General features: G+C 40.6%; 1 protein-coding gene across 2 annotated transcripts in view; it reads left to right on the top strand.

Annotated features, from left to right (window-relative positions):
- The first annotated feature begins 2,985 nt into the window (after nt 1-2,985).
- LOC122557344 (serine/threonine-protein kinase PAK 3) overlaps nt 2,986-17,057 on the top strand; it is a 244,078-nt gene continuing 230,006 nt past the window's right edge. The window contains exon 1 of one of the 2 annotated variants that reach the window (XM_087991933.1): nt 2,986-3,003. The gene's annotated coding sequence lies outside the window, so the exon portion shown is untranslated. Of the gene's footprint in view, nt 3,004-3,057; nt 3,172-17,057 lie in introns of those variants that run through there. The other variant, XM_043704954.2, reaches the window with a different exon arrangement.

The following is a 17,057-nucleotide window of genomic DNA, read 5'->3' on the forward strand; positions in this document are numbered from 1 at the left end:
GTGTGGAAGTCAGTGATAGCAATGCCAATGGACGCTAGGGGCCATGGTTAGATCATTTCATATTGACGATGGTCAGTGCCTGGCATTTGTGTGGCAGAATGTTATTTGCTACTCGGCAGCCCAAGCCTGGATATTGCCCAGGTCTTGCTGCATTTGAGCATGGACATTTTCAGTGTCTGAGGAGTTGCAAGTGGTACTGAACATTGTGCGACCATCGGCAAACATTCCTACTTATGACCTAATGATAGAGAGAAGGCTATTCATGAAGCAACTGAAGATGGTTGGGCCAAAAAGACTATCTTGATGAGGTCTTGCAGAAATGTTCTGGAGCCGAAATGATGGATCTTCAACAACCAGAACCATCCTCCTATCTGCCAGGTACGTCTCCAATCAGTAAAGAGATTTCCCCCTGATTTCCATTGGCTCTAGTTTTGCGTGAGCTCCTTGATGTTACATTCAGTCAAGAGTGGCCTTGATATCAAGGGTGGTCACTCTCACCTTGCCCCTGGAATTCAGTTCTTATATCTGTGCTTGAACAAAGGCTGTAATAAGGTGAGGAGCCGAATGGCTAAGCTTTCGAGGGACACCTGGAAGATAGCTCTATTTTCTTAGAGTTCCAGAGCTAGTCCCCCAACTGTGTTTCTATATATATATTCATATTTGACAGCTTATAAAGTACTCCTCAACATTAACACTTTCCCAACCTTAAATAACAACAGGGAAGTTAGAGAGAATCTTTATCAAACACTGGGACAACCTTAACTGGAGTACTGCCTCCAATTTGTGGCCTCACTCTTATTAAGACCAGTGCTTGGATGAGGTTACTCAATTTAATATAAAGTTAAAAATCACACCGGGTTATAGTCCAACGGTTTAATTAGAAGCACTAGCTTTTGGAGCACTGCTCCTTCACCAACCACCTGATGAAGGAGCGGTGCTCTGAAAGCTGGTGCTTCCAAATAAACCTGTTGGACTATAACCTGGTGTTGTGTGATTTTTAATTTTGTACACCCCAGTCCAACACCAACATCTCCAAATCAATTTAGTATGGTTGCAGATGGGATAGCCCAAATTGACAAGCTGCTAGGTGAGAAGGGATGAACTGGCTCCCCTTCTTTTCTCTCCCACCCCTTTGGTTGATTGCAACAAACCTAACTTTGAAAAGATCCCTTTCTTTCTGGATGCCTTTCTCCCAGACCAAATGAATTCAAGTTTTAAATTTAACCAGGTTTTCATGCATTAATGAGAAAGTGAATTGATCAGTTACTAAGCACCAGAAAAAATAATGACACAACACGTTATTGAATTAGAAATAGGAAATGAGCCCTCAAAAGATAAAAATTAAAAGATAAGCATTTCAGTTTCTAGATTCTTCATGATAAATAGATTGTATAATGTGACATCTTTTATAATGGGTGATCACGGTAGCGTTGCAAGTTGCTGTTTTTGAGGTGCCTGGTTTTGCAGGTTATCTAAAATGCTTTTATCCTGTTTCTTGGAAACTTTACTTCCTCTTTCCAGCAAAGTGAGAAGCATCTTTTCTTTTTATCTGCAACATAGGGATGACTAATAGTTTTCTCAGCTGTGGCAATCATAGCACAAACCTTCACCCACTAGCACGCACAGACTCAGGTTGAAATTAGCCTTAAATGCCTGTGCCTGTGTGACTTGACAAGGGAAAACAGAAACACGGTTCTCACTCGGAATACTTTCTTTTCTCCCATCATCTCTCCAGTCTGACATAACTCATAGATGTTTGCAGTACATTTCTCTTTTTGAAGTCCTCTTTAAAGTTTTCATGACACCATACAAGATGTAGTATTTCATGTGGCCAATGAGCTAACATCTGCAGACATCTTGCCACTGTAAGTTTTTAATGTAAATATAAATTCAATATGTCAGTAGGTACTTCAGTTGTTCTGATCAGTTGTCATGACACTCTTCAGGAATGATGTGAATGTATTAGAGAGGGTGCAAGATGGATTTATAAGAGTAGGTCCAGGGATGAGGGACTTCAATTATATGGATAGAGTTTAAAAAAATAGGGCAGTTCTCCTCAGAGAAAAGAGGGTTGATTAGATTAGATTAGATTTCCTACAGTATGGAAACAGGCCCTTCGGCCCAACAAATCCACACTGATGCTTGAGATGAAATTTGATGGAGATATTTACTATCATGTGGGATCTGGGCAGAGTGGAGAACAAGAGTGTGTCCCCATTGGTAGAAGGGGCAAAAACCAGAGAATCTTGAAATGAGGAGAAAGTTTTTAAAAAAGCAAAGGCAAATGCAGGAGACCTTTAGTGTAGCACGTGCATATGGATCTGGAATGCAGCACTTAAGAGTGTGGTAGGGACGGATTCAATCCTGGCTTTCACAAGAATTATCTTAAGCGTAAGCAGGGGTCTGGGGATAAAGGCAATGGGGGGGGGGGGGGGGACTCAATGAGGTGCTCTTGCAGAGGGCCAGCACAAGCTTGATGAGTTAAATGGCCTCCTTTTACACAGTTCTATGATTGTGTGAATTTATCCTGGTCTCTTTGAGAAAGAGAGGGAAAACAAAACGGAAATCAGCCAGCAACCCCGCCTCCCATAGATCTACCACTGTCCAATGACCCTCACGTGTGTGGATATCCCACAAGGTTCTCAGTCATATCCTCCCACAGTTGAATAGTCGCTCACTTGAGAGCGAAAAGTTGTCACCGGGAAGCGGTGCTTGAGGGTGACTCGTGCCAGTCAGTAAAGTTCCCACTAGTCAGGGGTTCAAGCCGGGGGAAGAGGAGAAATGTAAAAAAAATAACACCGGTAGCATGTTGCGATCATTGCACATTCTTTGGAAGCCTTCTCTCTAGCGCTCATACTCAAAACAAATATCTGCACACGGGGGTTATTATCGATGTAGTTGGAATACAGGGAAGAAATCCAAGTTATGAAAACGAACACTGTATCGGCTTCTTTTCACAAGTGGAAAGGAGGAAACGCTGCACTCGCTCGGAAAGAGCCTCCTGTGAGTAATTTTGATAGGGCTGACACATACTTGAAGGTTTTACTTCCGTTCTGTCCGCCATCCAGCAGGAACAATATATACATAAAAAGCCAGGCTGTGGGACCGCCTGAGAGGACAGCAGGGATGCAGAGGGAGAGCTAGCCGATAGATCGGTGAAGGGATCCAGAGGTATTTCGTTTAAATACAACAAACTGCACCCTCTTTGATAGAGTTGTTGCAGCGAGGCACTAGGTCAGTCCAGCACAGCCACAGAGAGCCAAGCACAGAGTAAAACCCTCAGCTTGGGCAGAGTAGCGGGCTCGAGGGTGTCAATCCTCCTGTCTCTCTGACTGAGCGCTCGGGGGCTCCTGTCGCTACTCCTCGCTTGCAGATTTTGCTCTTTTTTTTTTAATAGTCGTGTTTAATACGCTGTAGAGCACCGGGATATGTTTAGTGTAAAGATCTTCTCAGACTTTTGTTTTAAGAAAGCGAGCTGTCAGCGTGAGTGCACAAGGCGAACTGCGCCCACAGCTGGGGAAGCCTCAGAGGAGGTACCGGTTTGTCACAAAGCGGGGATTCTCTTGCAGTTTATCATGGAGCAGTTTGGATTACACCTGCTGTTTAATAGACAGGGAGGATGTTCAAAACCCAGCTCTTCTGACCTACTCTCCAGATCTCAACGGCCAGGGTTTTAATCGCTGCTCATGTTTCCAGGAAGTTTGTGTTTTATCAACTTTCAAAAGAAAGGAGTTATATGTTTCTATTTAAGAAATGTGATGGTTTCACATCTGAGACTTTGCCGCACTAAGCAATTTACTTTCTGCAATGCGCTGATTCTGTTGTTTAGGTAGTTTGATGGTCTAGGACATAATTAACCTGCGAATGTCAGATCTTAACAATACCCAACAATTAGTTCTGAATTATGGGTTAAATTAGTAGGTTCTAAAGACTTATGTAATCTTGTTGCATTCTAATTCCACTCTATCCCAAGCCTAGGCCTGACCCAGTTGCCTGTTTTTCACCCTTCCCTATTTAAGGTGATCTTATCCATCAGGCCCACCAGCTGTTCCCTTCAGCACACTCTCACCAGGGTAGGTTGGAGAACCTGACCACTTATATCAGTGCCCCATGCTTACATTGCTAATGGTTCTCTCCTCTCAGTCTCCCTTTCAAATCTGGCTTCAATGTCTAAACCCCCCACACAGCCCATCAAAAAGAAAATCCTCCATCCTCCATCACTCCATGTGCAATCTCCCTTTCAATTCAAAAGTCCTGTGTGATTGTCTCCCAAATCCAGGACATTTACCCAGCAACTGTCAGTTTGAATCTCAACAATTAGATTTCTCTGCTCTCACTACATTTCATAGAGATATAGAAAATCAGAACAGGCCAAAATGGCAAATCATATTCCTGTGAAAGCAACTGTAGTCATAATATCTCCTTATCCTCCTGTGGCCTTTCAAATGTTCTATCTTCCTGTAGATCCTCTCTTCTGTTATCCAGCTGAACAGATTGAAACAGCTTAGCTTCACTTTTAGCTGTGGCATCAGAATCTCTACTTATTTCTTCTCTTCCTACCTGAAGCACCATCACCTCTGAAAATCCCACAAAAATTCATCTTTGGTCACATCCACTATTTCATTTACATGCTACTCATTGGCTACATCATTCATAGAAATGGTTTTACGTCATTGTTAATAACACTTGGGTGTAGCTATCAACCACTTCTTTCAACTCCTCCATTCTATATGTACTGTCAAGCTGCTTGTCCAACATCAAGTCTTGGATGAGCTGAAATTTTCTCCTTAACATTTGTAACATCGAAACCGTTGTTTCTTTCACAATAAAATGTACACACCTATAATCAATTCTGTTTTCTGAACTAGCCACTGTCTTGGGTGAATCATATTATTTTCTGCCTTAGTGTTCCATTCTGGAATGAGCTAAGCCTCCATTGTATATCATCTTTGTCACAAATGCCCATCTACTTGCACCTTTACAGCACTGCCCATCCCATCTCAGCTCACTTGTTGTTAAAGCCCTCATCCAAGCATTTGTCACATTCAGCCTATTTCAATGTGTACCTAGCCAGCCTCCAATTCTCCACCCTCACTAAACATTAGCTCAGTCAAAACTCTACTATCAAATTCCTGTAAACTTCTTCAGAACTGCCACATCCTCCGCTGAACCCTCTATTCCTATGATTTGGGTTCCTTCTGCATCCTCCTTTCCATCTGGCACTCGCCTCTCCACTAAAATCTTCCTTTATAAGCCATTGTAAAACTCATCTGTTTGAGTAAGTCACCTACTCAGAGTGTCATTCCTGGCTCAAAATCTCTTTTTCCTCTCAAGCAACTTTGGTCATTTGTCTATGTGAAAAGGGTTAAACATAATTATATATGTAAATTTTTGTTGTAAAATCATTATGACATACAAGTTGCTGTTTGGCTCATTGAATCCACACCCTCCTTTGTAGAGCATCACAATAGTTCCATTTTCTTGTCTTATCCCAGGGTGTTTATTTTCCTCAAGTGCCCATCTAATTTCCTTTTGAAATCAGTCATTGTCTTCCATTTAATCACCATCAAAGACAGTGAATGCTGTGTCTGTTCCACTTGCTGGATAAAAATATTCTGTTGGTTGTGGTAATCTGGAGGATGAGATAGTTTTCAAATTGATCTGTTTTGTTTCACAATGAATCAGTGAAATTATGCACTTCAGGAATGTATTAATATCACATGCATCTATTTTTGGAAAGCATTGGTGACTGAAAGCAATAGTTTATTTCATGTGAGATTTATGTGCAGGTTCATGTGGGGGTCCACCTGCAAATACAGCAACGTGCATGTGTGTGCGTGCGCGTGCACACACACCCCCATTCATTCCAACTTGTGGTGAACTGAGTCAACTAGTGAAAGAACAATTACTGAAAATATGAAAAACACTATTTTCTGCAACAGAAATGAATGTCTAAGTATGTCAGGAAATGTGGAATTCTGGAGACATGACTTGCAATGCATCATGTTCCTCATCACATATGAACAGTGATGCAATGAAACTGCAGGTCCTAATGTGAAAACTATGACAAAAGAAAAAAAGTCCCCTTAACTATAGCATATGTTAGAGGATCCTGAAAACTGTACAGCTGTGTTTCTGAATTTTCTGAAATCCAAATATTACATAGAATATTTTGAAATTAAACCACTTGCAGCATACTCCATTGTATTTTACAAAATGAATTTAAAGCCTACAAATATAATTTGTACTTTTTTTGACATCTTAATTTAAATATCATCAGTTTTCTGTGCATAAAATTTATGTATCCTATATAGTTATGAATTACAAATTTATATCAGAATGTGATTTCATACCTTTTTCCATAATCATTTCTGTTAGGACTGAGTTTGATATACTAAGTGCATCAATAGGTATTGTGCATTAATCCCAAACACAGTCCTCGACACAGCCAGTAGTGTACTGTGTTTGCATTTATAAAGGGCAATATTTATTTTAGGTCTAAAAATGTTCCAAGGTACTTCATTAAGGCATTAAAAATGAAATCTGACATTAAGCCACAGAAGAAGGCATTAGAACAGATGACTACAATTTGGCCAAGTCATGAAAATAGAGTCAGAGATGTACAGCACAGAAACAGAGCCTTTGGTCCAATTTGTCCATGCTGACCAGTTATCCTAACCTAATCTAGTCCCATTTGCCAGCACTTGGCCTATATCCCTCTAAACCCTTCCTATTCATATACCCATCTAGATGCCTTTAAAATGCTGTAATTGTACCAGTGGTGATGTTATTTCCTGTGGTGAGGTCTAGTTTTTTCATTTTCTGTGTTTGTCGCTGTCTAATATCTATGGCTTGTTGTACTGTCTGTCCATTCATGGTCTGTTGCATGAGTGAGTAAAGATTTTTGATGCAAAATTTTCCAGTTGTATTTACGGGATCACCTTTGTCATCACTAAATGAAACAAGTTAGAGGAAACCTTCAAGGCTATCAATAATACCCTTACTGGCATAAAATTCACTAAAGAGGAGGAAAACAACAACAAACTGCCATTCTTAGATGTCACAGTAGAGCGACTAGCCAGTGGGGAACTTCAAACCACCGTCTACAGGAAAACAACACATACAGACCAAGTATTGAACTACTGAAGCAATCATCCAACACCCACAAATAAAGTTGCATCAGAACGTTATTTCAACAAGCCAACACACATTGCAGCACAGAGGAACTACGCAGTGCAGAGGAAAATCACCTATACTGTGTATTCAAAAAGAATGGGTACCCAATGAACATAGTCCGCCGATCTCTCAGCAACAAACCCAAACAAGCAGACAAAACATGTCCAGAAACCCCAGCCACTCTTCCTTATATCAAAGAAATCTCGGAAATGACTGCCAGACTACTCAGACCCCTAGGCATTATGGTAGCCCACAAACCCACCAACACATTAAAACAGCAGCTAATGAACTTGAAGGACCCTATACAGACAATGAGCATAACTAACGCCATTTACAAAATACTGAGCAAGAACTGTAAAAAACACTACATTGGACAAACAGGCAGAAAACTAGCCACCAGGATGCATGAACACCAACTAGCCACAAAAAGACATGACCCTCTCTCACTAGTATCCTCACATATGGATGAGGAAGGACACCACTTTGACTGGGACAACACATCCATCCTAGCACAAGCCAAACAAAAACTTGCATGAGAATTCCTAGAAGCATGGCATTCCAACCAGAACTCTATCAACAAATACATCGAGTTAGACCCCACCTACCAACCCCTGAGAAAAGGAACAGGAAGTGACTTCACAGGAAATGACATCACCAACCCAAAGAAACCCAAACATATAAATAGAAAGCAGGAGTTTTCAGCATTGCTTCGCATGAGGTCCACTGAAGTTGTTACATAGTAAGGTAATGAAACGTCTAGAAATGAACCTTTCAGCTCAGTGAGCAAACCTACATCCAAAATTCAAATCATTTATATAAATGACGAAAAGAAGTGGACCCAGCACTGATCCTTGTGGTAGACTACTGGTCACAAGCCTCCAGTCTGAAAAGCAACCTTCCACCATCACCCTCTGTCTTCTACCTTTGAGCCAGTTCTGTATCCAAATGGCAAGTTCTCTCTGTAATCTCACCTTGCTAACCAGTCTCCCATGAGGAACCTTGTCGAACGCCTTACTGAAATCCATACAGATCATGCCCACCACTCTGCCCTCATCGATTCTCTTTGTTACTTTCTCAAAAATTCAATCAAGTTTGTGAGACATGATTTCCCACACACAAAGCCATGTTGACTATCCCTAATCAGTCCTTGCCTTTCTAAATACATGTACATCCTGTCCCTCAGGATTCCCTTCAACTACTTGCCCACCACTGATGTCAGGCTCACTGGTCTATAGTTCCCTGACTTTTCCTTACCAACTTTCTTAAATAGTGGCACCACGTTAGCCAACCTGCAGTCGTCCGGCACGTCACCTGTGATTGTCGATGCTACAAGTATCTCAGTAAGGGGCCCAGCAATCAGTTCCCTAAATTCCCAGAGTTCTAGGGTACACCTGATCAGGTCTTGGGGATTTATCTACTTTGTGCATTTTAAGACATCCAGCACCACCACCTCTATAATATCAACATTTTTCAAAACGTCACAATCTATTTACCCACATTCTATATCTTCCATGTCATTCGCCACAGTAAACACTGATGCAAATAACTCACTTAGTATCTCCCCCATCTCCTGCAGCTCCACATATAGGCTGCATTGCTGATCTTTGAGGGGCCCTATTTTATCCCTAGTTACCATTTTGTCCTTAATGTATATTAAAAAACCCTGTTTGCCAAAGCTATCTCATGTCCCTTTTTTTCTCTCCTGATTTCCCTCTTAAGTATACGCCTACTGTCTTTATACTCCTCTAAGAATTCACATGATCTCTCCTGTCCACGCCTGACATATGCTTCTTTCTTTTTCTTAGCCAAAACCTCAATTTCTTTAGTCATCCAGCATTCCCTACACCTACCAGCCTTTTCTTTCACCCTAGCAGGAATGTACTGTCTCTGGTCTCACATTATCTCATATTTGAAAGCCTCCCATTTTCCAGCCGTCCTTTTACCTGCGAACATATGCCCCTAATCAGCTTTTGAAAGTTCTTGCCTAATACTGTGAAAATTAGCCTTCCTCCAACTTAGAATTTCAACTTTTCGATCTGGTCTATCCTTTTCCATCACTACTTTAAAACTAATAGAATTATGGTCACTGGCTCCAAAGTGCTCCCCCACTGACAACTCAGTCACCTGCCTTGCCTTATTTCCCAAGAGTAGGTCAAGTTTTGCACCTTCTCTAGTAGGTACATGCACATACTGAATCAGAAAATTGTCTTGTGCACTCTTAACAAATTCCTCTCCATCTAGACCTTTAACACCATGGCAGTCCCAGTCTATGTTTGGAAAGTTAAAATCCCCTATCATCACCACCCTATTATTCTTACAGATAACTGAAATCCCCTTAAAAATTTGTTTCTCAACTTCCCGCTGACTATTAGGGGATCTATAATAATGTGATAGTCCGTTTCCTATTTCTCAGTTCCACCCAAATAACTACTTTGGATGTATTCCCAGGTATATCCTCCTTAATTCAGCTGTAATGCTATCCCTTATCAAAAAAGCCACTCCTCCTCCTCTCTTGCCTCCCTTTCTGTTCTTCCTGTAGCATTTGTATTGTGGAACATTATCTGCCAGTCCTGTCCATCCCTGAGCCACGTTTCTGTAATTGCTATGATATCCCAGTCCCATGTTCCTAACCATTCCCTGGGTTCATCTGCCTTCCCTATTAGCCTCCTGTTACCTAATCCTGATAGCTTTGTTTCATAGAAAATTGAAGAATGATTACCCTACAATAGGAAAAATGTAGGATGTCTCAATTTTCAGCCGTCACCCACCCAACCCCCACCCCAAAAACATCAAAACTCAGAATGCTTCTTTTCCAATGCTATACTGAACAAAGGAGTCTTGGACAATTTAGCAATATAGCCATGCATCTGGGCATTATGAAAACTGAAAGAACTGCAGATGCTGTAAATCAGATACAAAAACAGAAGTTGCTGGAAAAGCTCAGCAGATCTGGCAGCATCTGTGGAGAGAAATCACAGTTAATGTTTCAGATCCAGTAACCCTTCCTCAGTTCTTCCTCATTTCTCTCCACAGATGCTGCCAGATCTGCTGAGCTTTTCCAGCATTTTCTATTTTTGTATCAGGGCACTATGATTGCTTTAAGCTGCAAGCTATATTTTTGTAAATCAAAGTTTCTTTAATACGTGTTAGTAAGAAAAGTTTTTCACTATGATGTAGAGACAGTTTCAGAATCAGAATATTTATGTATATTTTTCTAAGCACATGAAACAGCACTTAATCTACGATAAGGATGATCGGCACCTTAAATCTAAATCACTTTGAAACAGATAGAGTAGCTTCATTTTTCATTTCTACCATATACAGCTGGTACAATAAAAATGAAACAGTGTTCCAGCAGGATCAAGGTACTATATGAACATACCAACTACACGAGAGTACGGTCATACATAGGGCAGCATAAAATGCAAAGAAAAGAGCAAAACAGCACAGTAATTCCTGACAAAACAAGATAGTAGGTACAATAGTGGGCAAATTACAATGTATCAATGAACATTCATTAATAAAACATCATTTGGGTGGCTCGGTGGCTCAGTGGTTAGTACTGCTGCCTCACAGCACCAGGGTCCCACGTTCGATTCCAGCCTTGGGCGACTGTCTGTGTGGAGTTTGCATGTTCTCCCCGTGTCTGCATGGGTTTCCTCCGGGTGCTCCGGTTTCCTCCCATAGTCCAAAGATGAGCAGGTCAGGTGAATTGGCCATGCTAAATTGCCCATAGTGTTAGGTGGGAAATGGGTCTGGGTGGGATACTCTTCGGAGGGTCAGTGTGGATGGTTGGGCCGAAGGGCCTGTTTCCACACTGTAGGGAATCTAATCTAATCTATTTTAGCGGCAATTCAAAAAGTCATATGAAAATTGCAAATGGAATAAAGTGTCATCATACTGTGTTAAGGAGCCTGATGGCTTGGGGGAAGAGTCTGTTGCACCGTCTGGCCCTGAGAGACCGAATGCTCCGGTATTTTCTGCCAGATAACAGGGGAGAGGAGAGTTTGAGTGAGGGGGGCATTAGCCTTGTGGATGCAGCATGTTGTGTAAATGTCTGTAATGGAGGGAAGAGAGACCTGAAGATCTTCTTAGCTGTCCTCACTATCCGATTTAGGTCCTTACGATCCAAACCAGTATAATCTCTGAACCAGGCAGTGATGGAGCAGATTAGGGTACTTTCAATGAACCCTGGTTAGAACGTGGTGAGGGTTGGGTTGGGAGATAGGCTTTCTTGGCTATGGAGCTGGTGTTGAGGGACCAAGTGAGATTCTCCTCCAGCTAGATGCCAAGAAATTTTGGAATTCTTCATGATCTCCATGGGGGAGCTGTTGATATCCAGTGGAGAATGTTCGGTCTGTGCCTTCCTGAAGTCAACAACCATCTCTTCCATTTTGTCCACGTTCATAGACAGGTTGTTGGCTCTACACCAGTCCATTAGCCGCTGCACTTCCTCTCTGTATGCTGACTCGTTCCTGCTAATGAGACCCACTATCGTCATGTCATCAGTGAACTTAATAACATAATTTGAGCTGTGCATCGCTGCGCAGTCGTGTGTCAGCAGGGTGAACAGCAGTGGGCTGAGCACACAGCCGTGGGGCCTCCCTGTGCTCAGTGTGATGGTGTTGGAGATGCTGTTCCCAATTCGGACTAACTGAGGTCTCCCAGTCGGGAAGTCCAGGATCCAGTTACACAGGGAGGTATTTAGGCCTAGCAGACTTAGCTTTCCAATCAGGTGCTGAGGAATGATAGTGTTAAATGCAGAACTGAAGTCTATGGGCAATAATCTAATGTAGGTGTCCTGCTTGTCCAGGTGGGTGAGGGTCAGATGGAGGGTGGTGGAGATAGCATCATCTGTTGAACAGTTGAGACAATACGCGAACTGCAGGGTGTCCGGTGAAGGGGACAGTGGAGTCTTAATATGCCTCATCACGAGCCTCTCGAAACACTTCATGATGTAAGTGCAACAGGGCGGTAGTTGTTGAGATAGGACACTGAAAACCTCTACGGCATGGGAACAATGGTAGCGGCCTTGAAGCATTTTGGAACTATGGCGCAGCTCAGGGAGATGTTAAAACTGTCTATGAAAACATCGCCAGCATGTTAGAGCATCCTCTGAGCACTCTGCCATAGATGTAATCTGGTCCAGCAGTCTTACGTGGATTGACTCTGTGTCAATCGTGGAAAGACACAGCACCTGGTCGTTGTGGGAGGGGTGGACGTCCTCGCTGCCACTTCGTTTCGTGCTTCAAACCATGCATAGAAGTTATTCACCTCAACCAGGAGAGAGGCATCCCCAGCACAAGCAGACGATGCTGTTCTGTAGTTGGTGATGGCCTGGATACCCTTCTCCATTCTCTGCTTGTTGCCGCAGTCCTGAAAAAGACTGTGTATTCCCTGTGTGAATGCACACTTTGGCTCTTTGATTCCCGAGTCACGTTGGCCCTCGCTGTTTTTAGGGCTGACTTATCATCCGCTCTGAAGGCGGAATCTCAGGTCATTCACGGCTTTTGGTTGGGGCGAGAAGTGATGTCTTAGACACAGAGACATTGTCAGTGCACATGTTAATGTAGCAAATCACCGACACTGTGTACTCCTCTAAGTTGATGGAATCACCATCGGTTGCCACCTCCATGGACATGCACCAGTCAGTGCACTCAAAACAGTCTCGAAGAGCAGAAATGGCTTCTGCCAGCCAGGTTTTCACCTGCTTCCGAACTGGTTTGACCCGTCTGACGAGTGGTCTGTACGCTGGCATTAGCATAACAGCGATGTGGTCTGAGGAGCTGAGGTGGGCCCGGGGCTCTACCCTGTATGCATTGGGGATGTTTGTATAAACAAGATCCAGCTTGTTCCCCTCCCACGTCACAAAGTCCACATGCTGATGGAATTTAGGGAGCACACTCTTGAGATTCGCATGGCTAAAATCAACAGCAGCAATAAACAGGGTGTGCGTTCTGCAATGCACTAATAGCACCATACAGTTCAGAGTGCCTCCTTGGCATTAGCACTGCGAGGAATATACACTCCGACTATAAGGACAACAGTAATTTCCAATGGCAAATAAAATGGTCTACATCTAACAATCACAAACTCTACCAGTGATGAGCATTAACTGGAGACTAGCACAGAGTCCTTGCGCCATTTCATGTTGATGTGGACACACAGACGCCACCCCGAGGTAAAATCAATAAGGGTTTGATAAAGCAAATTTATTTCTGAACATTCATGATATTTAAAATGAATCCTTGAAAGATGGTTTAATATCAAATAAAGTATGTATTGATTTTGTATCTCGACACTTTTTTAAAATTATTCTTGTAGGCAGAGTTAAATTGATGGTTATCATTGTAGCCCTGCTCTTTATTTCACTGATTTTGTTTTGGTGGGCTTTATTTCAGTTTTACCACTCAAAAGCTTTTATTTTATTGTGAAAAGTTTAGCCTCGAAATTGTTTCAGAGATATAGGCTACATATTGGGAAAATGCAATAGTACCCAATAATATTTGGGGTAGAGATTTACGCACATTCTTTGCCTGGTTTTGATCTTCCCTGGGATTATTATAGGGTCTGGAAGTGGGAAGAGAGAGAGAAAGGGAGTAGGAGAGGTTCCTAAGAATACACGTGACCAATTGCTGATATAATTATTCATCAAGTGAAGGCTTGGGCTTGAAATTATGTTGAGTTGGTTATGGAGCTTCACCTTTTGCTTCAGAAAGCGATGCAGATAATTTATAAATTAAGTGCTACTGCTTGTAGTTAGCAAGCTCACCTTGCATCTCTCCAATTCTTTTCAAGTTGGTGTAAAAGGACTAAGTTATTTTGCTGTCTATGGTGCCTCAAGGAGATAATTGTTGCTGTGTGAATGGGCGCCAGCACTTTAATGTGTTGGCATGTCTATAGCTGTACAGATGCCTAGAAGAGGCTGTCAGAATGTTGCATGATACATTAGAGTGCGACTTGCTTAGGTACACTTATTTTGGTGACAGTCTATTTTAGACCTACATCCATTAAAATTATCATATATCAGGGCAAAGCATCAAAGAGGCTCTGTACTATGAAGCAATGTTTGCATTGAATTTAATGTGTTTATTACTAAAATTAATTATATCAGTAATTGAGCATGGCATCCACATGACGCTAAACTGTCATTGGTTTACAAAGTTTTCTTATCCGAAGCCAAATGACATTTTGATTCAATTGAGTCTGATGTCTTTCTTCTGTACATTAAATCTAAAAAAGGATAAGATTCTTGTGCCTAGAAGTACTAAGATGGCCGTGGTATATTAATGTACTGGACTGCAATAAATATCTGATGAAGGGATGCAATCTGGATTCAGGATACAGTCAAAGTGAAAAGGAGGAGAAAGCAAGAGAGTCATGGAGGAGATGGTGGTGTAGTGATGATGTTATTCAACTAGTAATCTTTAGGCTGAGAATAATGCTGTAAGGATACAGGTTCAAAGCAGCCGGTGGAATTTGTTATGATATTGCATAGTTTCCAGGCCAAACAAGCTGCATATCTTTAAGACATATCATTGATGACGTCTTGGCATGTGACATTCCAGTATAATGGAATCTGCCTTACCATCACCTTCAGTAGTAGCTGCAAAAGCACAAGTGGGTCATAGTGATATCCTACTTGCAGTTCCTTTACCATTGCTCTATGTAGTTAGTGAGTACTGAACACAGATTATGTATAAATCTGAGATATTATAATAGTGTAAATAGTCAGTAGTGTTAGAAAGATTCAAGGCATCTGTCTCAATACTTCCCAATCTTCATGGTATAGGCTACAAGGGATAAAATTGGAACAGAAGTAAACCATTCAGCTCATCAAGCCTGCTGTGCTATTTAATACAATCATGATTAATCAAATGCATCTTATCTACATTATCCCAATAACCTTTGATGCCGTTGGTTAACAGAAATCTATTAAACTCTATTATAAATAAACTCTAAGATTAGGCTTCTCCAGTCCTGGGTTTGAGAATTACAAGATTCATAACCCTCTGAGTAAAATAATTTCTCATCATTTTATTGGCATCTTTCTTATTTTTAAATTGTACCTTCTGCTTCTCAAGTCACCACTCAGGGGAAACATCTTATCTGCACCTACCTAGTTTAGGCCTTTAAGTACTTTGTAGGTAGGGAACACTCGGACCATTATCATACTTGGAGTGGTGTTTTACCCATAAACCACACCAAAACTTAAATTCAATTAGTAAGTCTGGAATTGAAAGTAAAAGTGTCAAGAAATTAGTATTTTCATATTATTTATTAGTAGTTGCATCTTTTCCTGGAAAGAATCTGAAGGACAGTTGTTACATGTTTTAAAAAAAAAACCTTTGCTCAAGTCTTTAAAATGAAACACTTTTTATTGTTTCAATTTCTAAACTCAAAGAAATATATCAGAACTTTCAAATGAAACAACAGTTTTATTTGAAAATATTTGAATTTAACTGCATAATGAACTGACTACAAAATCTCACCCCAATTTTTTTTATGTTTAGCTGAATCATGTTATATTTTATAAACATTTATAGAGGATTGTTAATAGAAAGCCATGAATTAAAAATTAATATCAGGGGAGAATCTGATTGAATAACTAAAGATTTATGTATGTTGTGGCTCTAAGTGTCATAACCTGAGTTTCATCTGCTTGTTATCAGTTGGTTTGTGGATGGTGAAATGCCATGCAAGATATAAAAATTTAGATTGCCATACTAATCTACTGTGTTTTAAATTATGTTTCAATATGGATTATTATAATCATGGATTTGTGCCTTTGAATGCTGCTACCCCTTTCTGGATAATTTTATTTAATTTTGAAAACATGATTAATTATAATTGAAAATTATGGGCAGGAACAGATCCAAGAATTGTGCATATTAGTAACTTGTACAGATAATTTACAGTTTCTGAGTCCCTGCCATTTTGTTGCTCTGGTCAGTATGTTGCTCAGTCTATTACTTTTAATGAATCAGTAAAATCATTCAGGGCTGCATTAAAGCTAATGGGGAGAGGAAGATATCAGTCTTTACAATATACTTTTTACATCAATGTCTTCTTCCCAACATTCCTAGTGGTAGGAAATATTTTTATACAAATGCTGGTGATAGGGATATCCTCCTTGCCTCAGTTTATTCCCACAGTGTAGGTTTTAAAATATAATTATGTCTCTAGCTGCAGACATAGACTTACACTGAGACATGTTATTAAAATGTACTATTTTTGGAACATTGACTAAGGCTGTATTGGGAACTAAGTAGCGTAGCAAATTAGTTCAGTTTCTGTGACTTAATAATTAATGCAAATAAGCCCTTTGAATAATGCAGATATATTTGACGAACAGTTCCCCAACCCCTACTTCTTCCTATCTTTTTTCATGTATACAGCAATCCCATATATATCACACTTGTACAATGTATTTAGTTATATATTCAATTACAGGTAAAGACTTAAAAGCACACAGGTTTTCTGAAAAATATTCAATACATTATCCTGTCTCTATTGAAATGATAACTTACTTTGATGGACTCTACAGAGAATTTGATATTTTTCCACATGCAGTCTATAGTGATATATAATAATACTTCTAATACCATTTGTTAATTCTATGCCACACTCCAACAGGGTCCGATAGAATAAAGAGATAATTCAAGCCATTGGATTGTGCTGCTTACAACAAATTGTGAATAATATCTAAAACAGCAAAGGTCAGTTTTATGTAACCTTCTGATAGTGCCTGTTATAAGCACAAGTAACATTTATTTACAGTCTTACACAGTAAAACAAAGATCGCAATGATATCATTTTACAATTATTCAATTTTGACTACTTTCATTCTTTGTGGTTCCTTTTGATCTGGAAAAAAGGCC

Source organism: Chiloscyllium plagiosum, unplaced genomic scaffold (assembly GCF_037043375.1).
Source record: "Chiloscyllium plagiosum isolate Xiang-an unplaced genomic scaffold, Cpla_swu_hap1 HiC_scaffold_11, whole genome shotgun sequence".
Lineage (NCBI taxonomy): Eukaryota > Metazoa > Chordata > Chondrichthyes > Orectolobiformes > Hemiscylliidae > Chiloscyllium > Chiloscyllium plagiosum.